We start from the raw sequence: 9,078 nt of genomic DNA on the forward strand, positions 1-9,078 counted from the left end.
AGGAGATAGAGGGAAGTACTCATATTATGAGCGCAGTTCAAGAATGTTAAGCAAAACACCCGTAAAAATGCCGTAACAGCTTTTGGTTGGAGAGTTAAATGAAGTAATTATGAGAGTTAGTATAATACCTCTTTCAAATCAAAGTCAGAGATGTCATTTATTATTTTAAATGTTTTATTTTTTCCACCTTTTTTTTTTTTTTTTTATTACTGGNTGAGCACCCTTGTTTTTTTGTTAATTGAGTTATAATTGACATATAACATTGTATTAGATTCAGGTGTACCACATAATGATTCAGTATATGAATATATTGCAAAAGGATCCCCACAAGAGGTTGGGCACTCTTGTTTTTATCATCACCTCTGATGTATGATGGAAAGACTCTTGATTAACATAGAGAAAGCTTTAGTTCAAATACTAAGCCATAAAGCATTTTAAAAGGTAAGGTGTGTTTCTTTTTCATAAGTAACTATTTTCTATTTTCTATGAATGAGTTAAAATTACTAAATTATTCAGTGTTCTCATGGCAGTTTTCATTGATCCAAAAAGAAACTTAATAGTAGATTTGATTCTGTTTGGGAAGAAATAAAAAAGCTTAAAGTTATTTCCTAACTTATTTCTAGACACTTAAGTAGTGATAAACCAATAATTTGAACAATAAGCAAGCAGTATTTCCCTCCGAGTCAAGATTGAATCCTTAAACTGAGGCAGCAGCCAGTGGAGCAGATTTTTAAATATACATGAAAGATACTAATAAATGGCTAACTCTGTCCAATACATAGTGAGATGGAATTTTCTTGTATCTTTATTTATTTAAGAGAGCCCTGTTTTCAGTAATTAAGATTGTGATGTAATCTGGTGGAACTGTATACATTAATTAGGTTAAGTAAAAAACAGGCAAATCTGCACCTAACTTTATGTTAGGTAGTCCTGGATTATTCTTTGAACAATTACATATTGAATGCCTACTATGTGCCAGACACCATTCCAGGCCCTTGCAATACATATGTGAACCAAAGAAACTTAACTTTGTGGAGCTCACATTCTAGCCGAGGAGTTGGGGGGGATGGACAGAGCCCATGTGGCAAGATTTGGGTGAGCCAGGGGGAAGGAAGTAGGAAATAAGGTCAAAGGAGTTGGGAGGAGCATTAATCACATGGGCCTGACATCCATTGTAGGTGCTTTGATTAAATGCTGAGCAAGATGAGAGCCACTCGAGAGGCTGAGCAGAGGAGTGATCTGATCTGGCTTCTGCATTGGGCATGGGCTGTAAACAGTAGCAAGTCTGTTAGGAGGCTATTAGTAAACCAGAAGAGAAGTCATGATGACTTGGTCCAGGGTGGTTGCGTGGAGGAGGGAAGAAGTATTTGGATTCTGTATATATTTTAAGGGTAGAGCTAATAGGATTTCCTGCCAAATTAGATAAAGCCTGTGGGAGAGAATTAAGGATAATGCTAAGGTTTTTATCCTGATCAGCTGGAATATAAGGAATATGTCAAATAGAGAGAAAAGACTCAGTGACATATAAGTAGAAACAACTCTTCTGAGTAGTGTTAGTAAAGAGAGGGGCATATAAAAGACCTGCTAGGCACAGGAGATAGGGAGTTAGGAGAACATTATTTTAGATGGGCAAAATAACAGCAGGTTCATAGGCTCATAGGGATGATACAGTAGGAAGGGATAATCTAATGATGAGGAGAGAGGATAGAATTTCTGCAGTAATGTCCTTAGTAGGTAGAGACACTGGGATCCGGGGTCTAAGTGGTTGGTTTGACTTCAATAGGAGAACAGACAGTGCATCTGTGGTGACAGAAAGGAAGGTAGTAGATGTAACTGAGGCAAGACTGAAACTCAAATAAAGGTCTGCCGGTCTGAGAGCTCAAGCTTTATCTACTATGCTATAAGAAAGGAAGAAAAAAAGTAGAGCTAATCATGGCCTCAAACCACCTGCTCAGATGACCACCCTTCATAATCAGTGAAACACAGAGAAACATCACAATGTGTTGGAAAGCATAGGTGTCACAGGACCTCGTATGACCCTCCACTGTGTGTGTGATTTATCATTTAGAAGGTGAGGATAACATTACCTGCAGTACTCTTAGTCCGGGGTTGTTGTGAAGATCAAATGAAACTATATACAGGAAGTACTCCAAGTTATAAAAACTGTGCAAAACATGCTCTAATATTCAGGAATACTAACTGTCGCACGTCTTTTGCTCTTCCTGTTCCCTCTGCCTGGACTACTTTTTCCCTCTTTCTTTCTTTTTTTTAATATTTGAGAGAGAGTGCAGACAAGCAGGGGAGGGGCAGGGAGAGGGAGAGAGAGAATTCCAAGCAGTCTCTGTGCTGTCAGCACAGAGCTGGATGCAGCGCTTGATCCCACTACTGTGAGATTATGACTTGAGCCGAAATCAAGAGATGGACGCTTAACTGTCTAAGCTACCCAGGTGCCCCAATAAGTCTTTCTTTAAATCTTTGCATATCTCCCTTCATTTTATTATTTTCCTCCCGGCTCAGAGAGGTCTTCTTGGGCCACACTAAAGAGGACCCCAGACCCCACGTTGACTCAATCATTCTCTATCCCATTGTTATATTTTAGTATCTTCTAGCACTTATACATATTTTAAATCATCTTATATGATTATTTGTTTATACGTATGAATGTTTATTTGTATCAATGTATACTGATTGTCTGTCTTTCCCTGCTAAAACATAGCCTCCATAGAGAAGCGTGGTCTTGTTCACCATTTTTTCCCCAGAGTCTAGAATGGTGACTTGCACATAGTGAGTTTTCAAGACATATCTATTTGAATGAATGATTGAATGCTATCATTATTCTAATTAGAGATAACTTTCCAAAATAAAATACCAATGTAAAGAAAACACTGAAAAGTTGTCACCAATTTAAGTTTCATTATTTAGCTGCACAGCAACAATGAATGACTCCAATTTAGTGTAAGCTTCCAAAATAGGTTCCTGACAATTCTATACAGTGATTTCCCTCCAGGAGAAGAATCATATTTGATGTGCTTAACAACTGTATTAATTCCTCACTGTGATGAGCATGAGAGAGTTGTAGCAAATTGCATGTCTTAGGAAACATTCAATAAATATTAAGCAAAGAAAGGAGCTCTGTCTCTTATTTTAACAGAGTTCGAATCTCTCTTCTTAGAGCACATTAATGCCCTTTAATTGTTTTACTTGATTATAGTAAAGAAATGCTGTGATGCAAGAGAATGTCTAAGAAGGGAGATGCACTCAGAATCTAGGCCCAAGACACAGTGGGCTGTCTCCTTTCTGAAAGGGCTTTCAGAGTTAATCTTTGGACTTCTTTACTCCTTACCAAGAGTTCATGTGATTGTGTCTGAGTTTTATAATCCATGTGAATTGTACTCTCCAGAATAGGAGAATTATATGCTGTGGTCATTAGACTTTTGATTTTAAAGATCCAGTTATTTTCCAGTGGGGCTAGCATGTTCCACATACCAGAAATAGATGCAGAAAAATTAACACACAGATTTTGCTAATGGGTAGACAGGTAGGCATGGTAGGAAGTGCCCCAGTATAATGAATAATAGATGACTGTCCGGTTATAAATTTGAATTATGGAAAAACTGTGGGCTAGCTTTTCTTCCCAACATTTCTTTACTTCTTGCATTAATTGATGTTGTGTGCCTTGTGGCTATTTTTTGTAGCAGAAAAAATTTCCTCTTGTTCCAAATACTGTAGCTATCTTGCTTGCCTTCATTTCTTCTTCCTTCCCACCCTTCCTTCCTTTCTCCCTTCTTCCCTCCCTTCTAGTCTTTCTCAAATGCTCTTTCTGCATAATGAGGCCTTTCAAGAAGGCTATGGTCCATCCTTCCTAGAACTTGCCAAAAAATGAGAGAGTAAATCCAAAGAAACAGAAAGCTCACTTCTTAACATTTCTGTTAGAGAGAGATTTCCATCATCTGTTTGCCTCTCTGTGTGAGCATTTGGAGCTCTGTGTGCAGCTGTAGAGGTAAGAACTGTGAGTTGTGCTGCAGAGTGGACTCTGTCCATGATGATGGCCCATTGAACAGCCATGTGAACAACAGTCCATCACTTTCCTTTTCTTCCCTACCTAGGGCATCAGAGACTAAAAAGGTAGAAATTCTCTTTGAATTGTCTTAATTTACCAGGAAGATATTTGTAAGGAAGTCCATGTGGATTTGAAGCACTGAAAATCAAGGTCATTTTCTCATGGAACTATAAAATATGACTGCCTCGTTATCCATCTCCCATATTTCTAGCCCTTTGTATACCCTATATGAACCCTCATCTCTGATTATAACAGTTTACCTACCTTCCTCACTATACTATGAGTTCCTAAAGAGGAAGGTATCTTAATTTGTTTTGAATTCCAAGGGTATGCATGGTGTGTATCATATAAAAATGGGTGATGAGTAAATGTTTGAGCAGTGAATGAATCAGTGAGTCAATCAATGAGTTACATTAGAATATGCTTCTTATTGAATTGTATTAAATTCTATGCTTAAAAAAAACCCCTCACAATTGGTCATTATGCCTTAAGATTATATACCCTTGCTGCTGCTTCCTCAGTAGCTGGACTTGGAAAACTCTCTACTGCCCTTTAGCAGAGGGTGGTATGTGAAGGGTAGAAGCTACAGACCAATTCTCATCAAGTAGGCTTTCAAGAAACTTAAATGTATGGCCACCAACATCAGTGAAAAGTTCTAGAAACTTAAAGTACATTTACATAGAACATTGCTATTTCCAAACTGCCTTTATTCACAAAGAAAAGGGTTATGCTCAGGTGTATGTCCACATGAATGACATATTCTTGTGTAAACACTGAACTCTTGAGGACTTCTCCTTCATTTTAAAGAGGAAAAGGTAAAGTCAGGACAATTTATGTAATTCTTCTTTGAACAATCAGTTGTAGTTGATGCCAAGGACGTGTGGTTTCTAGCGATGGAGTCAAACTATTAGAACATAAGATAGGTATGATTCAGGAGAGTTTTCCATGTCACCATTTCTATTTCATGCTCCAGGTTTGAGAAGGGTCACTACTTGGACACTAAATGAAACCAGGGCATGCTGGAAGAAACTGGCGGAGGAATAGCTGAAGTATGGCTATGCTTTTTCTTGTCATCAAATAGCAGTTTGGATGTAGACGGCATATTTTAAAAAGGAAGGGAACAAACACAACCTAGGACTAATTTATAACAAACTCACAGAACATGCACAATGTGTTCATAAATGGTTCATGATTTTTTTGCCTGATCTTGGCAACAGGGCAGTATGTTCACCACTAGGTCTTCGACATTCAGAGGATGTAGGGGTGGACGCATCACTGGCCATATAAGGAATAAAAGTAATGATGTTAAATTTTTAAAAGAGAATATATTATAAACTGTGACTTCCTCACTGCTTTTGATAGACGGTTCTGTTTACTTATCACCCCCATCCAAACAACAGAATCCAGGCCAGTGAGGATGAGGATGGAAGTCTTGCACAAACAGTAAAGCTTTACTTGAACTTCAGTAGGGTAAAACAGCCTAGATCTTCCTGCCAAAGTCGGTACTTATGTCTTTCTCATAAAACTGAAGGAGGACCCTAATTTATGCAATGCAGATTATAAGATTAATTGAAGGATGATGAATCAGAGAATCTAGCACAAGGCATCCTGGAGAATCGCGTAAGGGGTATAAATTGAAATTCTATCACATGACTAACAGTTAAAAATCATCGATTTCTTTTTATTCTCCTTTCTTCAGTTTTACCTAGAAATATCAGCAACCACGTTTATATCCACCTTTCCTGAGGACAAATGATCAGTAAGGGAAAGAATGTCCAAATATATGTTGGCCCAATTTGGATATGAGTGCATTTTATCTTTAGGAAGAGCCTTAATTATGACGGTAGTTATTTTAAGCAGTGATTTCTGAAGTCTTCTGAGGAAATATATCCTGTGTACATAAAGTCTTGATTAGATTTGCAGGGAAGATAATTTTATGTTCATGTGGCTCATATAGCCATAGTTATCCAGGTTATTGAATGAGCCTTCTATTTTCTTTTGTGTGAGAAGTAGGACAGAGTGTCTTTGTTACATGGTTCCCCTTGAGTCCCATGACGAATAGGGTAACTAAGTGAACTAAACACTTAAACATCCTCTAAGCCCCACCTGCTGGAATATATATTCTAGACATTGGCAGTGGCATTCACTTAAGTCAACTCCTGATTGGTCATGTGAATTATGAGGCAAACCACGAGAGACTCTTGAATGCTGAGAAACAAACCGAGGACTGATGGATGTGGGGGGGAGGGGGGAGATGGGCATGGAGGAGGGCACTTGTGGGGATGAGCACTGGGTGTTATATGGAAACCAATTTGACAATAAACTATTTGTAAAAAAAAAAAAAAAGAGTCTCTCATGGTTTGGCTCTCTCCCTCTCTCTCCCCACCACTTCCCCCCTTCTTCTCCCCCATGGTCCTCTCCGTTAAGTTCCTCCTAATCCTCCTAAACATGCAAACATATGATATTTGTCCTTCTCTGCCTGACTTATTTCGCTCAGCATAACACCCTCAAGGTCCATCCATGTTGCTACACATGGCCAGATTTCATTGTTTCTCATTGCCATGTAGTATTCCATCGGAGAGATAAACCACATCTTCTTGATCCATTCGTCCGTGGATGGACACTTAGGGTCTGTCCATGTTTTGGCTATTGTGGAGAGTGCTGCTATGAACATTGGGGTACATGTGCTCCTATGCATCAGCACTCCTGTGTCCCTTGGGTAAACTCCTAGCAGAGGTGCACTTATCCCTTGTTAGTTGCAGCTTCTTCCCAGGGGCATTAATTTCCCTGCACTTCTTGGTCTGCCCTGCTTGCAGCTGGATCAAGCCCTTTGAGACTTGGGAAAGGGCTTGAGACATAAAACTAAGAGATTCGGTGGACCTTTAGGCCAGGATGCCATTAGTTTGCATGAGGACTGTCCATTGTTACCGCTGAAATCCAAGGTGAGTTCAGAGGATATACTGTGAAATACCAAATGTACTTCACCCTCCTATGTAGAAGTTTTGAGCCACAGTTCAAAAATAAAATTAATTTTAGCCCATTTTTTTCAATGAACATTCTAGGAAAATTGATGCTCCGGAAAGCATGTTTATCCTGTTGTTTGAGTAGTCCTGGCATACCTATTTGGAAGCTCAGAAGCAAATGCTAATTTGGAAATCATAGTAAGAGATACACAACTTGTCTAGGAGTTCTCCAGCAATGTGGAGACAGACAGTTCTCAGTGGTCTCAAAAGAGGAGAAGGTAGCTTCACACTTGTTTTTCATCTGTTTCCCTAACTTCTCCAGATTTCACTAATCTCTCTGTTTTAGTTCTTGCTATAGAATGGAGTTATTATATTTTCTTTATGTAGTTATCACTGAGAACTCTGAAGTGCTTGAGCTATGACTGTGCATCACACACTCATATAACAGCAGAAGCTTGGCTCACGCTCTCTAATTCCAAGCCCAGTGCATTTTCTGCTAACCAGAGCAACCCCAGAGAAACAAAAATTGGTTGAAAGTTGGAAAACTTATGTCCAGTTGAAGATCTTTTTGATAAAATAGTGTATTACACACATTACAATTTACTTACAGGCTGGGGAGCTATGTCAAACACAAAGAACCCAGGAAATGATTCTGAAGAAAGTATTTTGGGTCTGATCTTTATCTAGCACTTAAGAGCAGAAGAGAAAACATTTGCTGAGTACTTGCTCTAAGAAAAGCATTAGCTTAAGTCTTTTATATACAGTTGATCCTTGTTATCTGCAGTAGTTACATTTTATAGAGTTGCCATGAACACTGAATTTGTGAATACTGAATAATTGCTCCTAGGGGAAACACAAGGTTAGGTTCCTATGAGCCTCTGGTCACAACACTTTTGCCAATTGGTAAATATATAACCTTGTTTTATGTGTGTTTCTGTTTAAAGATGTCTTATTTAATATATATTGTGATTCAGTAGTGTGAAAATCACAGTCAACAGCACTGTAATTCATGCCTGAACTAACACATGTATTTTCTCTGTGAGGCACGTCAGAGCCTTCTCGTGTTTAGGAACACTAGACAGCACTTCAGCACTACACTTGGGTGGGAGAGAGAGATGAATGGTGAAATCACCAACAAAAACCACTCAAATGCAAAAAACATGGCATTAAATAGACTATGAAAACGACAATTGTTTATAGAAAGCTGAAAAGGAGAAAGCAGACCTTTGTCCTTTTAAACTTCAGGTGGGAACACATGCTTCAGGCAACTCGAATTTTGTGCTACTCTGTGCATGTCTGTCGATGATCATAGAACCACCATTAGTATTGGTTTTGGTGTTATAAATACATTTTATAAAATGAGTATGGATTCACAAGTAATGAGGATTCACAAATAGTGAATCCACAAATAATGAGGATTGAGTATACATATCTCATTTCATCTTGTTTCCTTTCCCCAGGTTTATAGGAGAATAAAGTCCATCAACTGGCCCCTAAAGCACAAAGCTACTCTGTGGGCAATGGGAATCTTATATCCACTATTTTCTTCAGCTCAAATGATCCAATATGCATCAAAAGATAATGTCTTTTTCAAAAACATGAACACAATACAATTATCACACTGAAAGTACTTAGCAGTTCCTTACTACACAAAAACAGTGAGTGTTAACATTTCTTCAGTTGTTTAGGAGTTGTTTTGTACAGCTGGTTTGTTTGAGATAGGATCCAATAGGGATGTTGCAGTTGGATGACGTGTCTCTTGATTCTCTTTTATCCCAAAAGTTCTACCATTTTCTTTTTTTCACTTCCTTGCAGTCTACTCATTGAAAGAGTGTTACTTTTCCATTTCCATTTTTTTCACTAATAGCCACCAAGCTCATAAAGGATCAGAGGCTCAACTTTAGTAATTATGAGGATCTTGTTAACATTGTTAGCAAGCATACCTGTTTTCTGATGTGCTATTTGTTTTCAGTTTTCCATTCTACTGTTGTCCCTTCATTAAGCTTCTTTCAGTCCCTTTATATTTTTTAACCTCACTGTTTTCCATATATTATT

This window comes from Crocuta crocuta, unplaced genomic scaffold, assembly GCF_008692635.1.
Source record: "Crocuta crocuta isolate KB4526 unplaced genomic scaffold, BGI_CrCroc_1.0 scaffold176, whole genome shotgun sequence".
NCBI lineage: Eukaryota > Metazoa > Chordata > Mammalia > Carnivora > Hyaenidae > Crocuta > Crocuta crocuta.